At 42.6% G+C, this 1365-nt stretch overlaps 1 pseudogene; it reads right to left on the bottom strand.

The window, feature by feature from the left end:
- LOC101299021 overlaps positions 1 to 343 on the bottom strand; it is a 2627-nt pseudogene extending 2284 nt beyond the window's left edge.
- Between the last annotated feature and the right edge of the window lie 1022 nt (positions 344 to 1365).

Here is a 1365-nt window from a genome sequence, read left to right as displayed (position 1 = left end):
GTTCATCTAAAATCTTCTCAAACTGTGGTTCAAGTAGAAAGGCGGCTTTGATAAATTTTCCCACCATGTCTTGTGTAGTAACCAAGTTGGCGCTTTCGCAATCTTGAGGCAACCCTGCTTCAGCAGATGGGAACTTAATGAGAACAAGTTCAATTTCACCTCTTTGGGTTGCTTTGGAGAAGAGTGGTGCATTGAGGGGAGTGGTTACTATGGTGCATCTTGCCCCATGAGAAGAAAATAGTTTAGCTATGTCTGTAAGGGGTATGCTGTGGCCGCGGCCGCGAGCCATGTATGGAAGAAAGAAGATATGAAGCTGTTGGCATGATTTGGTTTCCATGGCCATAGGGCTGCAATGCAGCCAGCACAGGCTCCCAGATAATGACAATCTTGGTGAAGAAGAACTGAAAATGAGTTGGGATAATCAAGGACTTGAGACTTGAGAGCCGTACATATAGACATCCCAAGGCAGCAGTTTTAGGTCTCTACGTCTTTTCTTACTAGTGTGATAGTCCTCTCTTAATTTGTATCATATGGTTTTAGGTACGAAATCGAAAATTATACAGCGCACCCGACATCTTCACCGTCCGTTTGAGCACGTCAGTTGGGCGTTTGCGGTCTGTTAGGTGGGCGAGTGATGGGGCTAGGGTAAGTAAGTGGATGTGGATCCGCTCCTCAAAAACTCAACTTTATGGTTTCGCCCATCATCGACGACGGAAGCGATCACAACCCCTTATCTCGTCATGCTTAGAGTCCAGAAGACGGAAGACGAAGAGATGACTCTGTAGCCTTCGACTGGAATCTCAAGGACCGAATCCTGAACGTGAGGAGATCGGCGTCTGAAAGGGTTAGGATCAGGCTGTGATGAAATTAAGGGTCAGCATGCTTTCTTCGACTACTAATTAACTTCTCATTCGTTTGATTTGCTTTAAGATTATTTTTACTGCTCTTTAAATGTAGGGATGCTATTTCATGTACACTTCATTTCTCTACATTTGGAGTTTGCTTTGAATATTGAGTGGGAACTGATGATGGATCCTGGTTCAAATTTTATCATTTCATCCATTAAAGCTGAAGCTAAAGCCTCCCTGTTTACAAGGAATAGTTTTCCATAAGGGTCCAGTTATTTGCAAAGAAATGTTGTTCGATTAAATTGGAAGGAGCCCAGAAATCAAGAATGAAATTTAGCAGAGCTTTTACTTTGTTGGTGTTGGAGTTTTTTGCCAACTAATGTCAGACTTTTCAGTCATGAAAGTTTTGGTTCTGCAGTTTGTCATATCAATTCTTTGACGTATATGGTTTCGACTTACTAATTTGCGGTTTTGATGCCATGTAGGCTCATACAAAGGTGCTTCAAGAAGAAGTGAG

Source organism: Fragaria vesca, linkage group LG6 (assembly GCF_000184155.1).
Source record: "Fragaria vesca subsp. vesca linkage group LG6, FraVesHawaii_1.0, whole genome shotgun sequence".
Taxonomy (NCBI): domain Eukaryota; kingdom Viridiplantae; phylum Streptophyta; class Magnoliopsida; order Rosales; family Rosaceae; genus Fragaria; species Fragaria vesca.
This window is presented reverse-complemented; position numbering and strand designations above follow the sequence as displayed.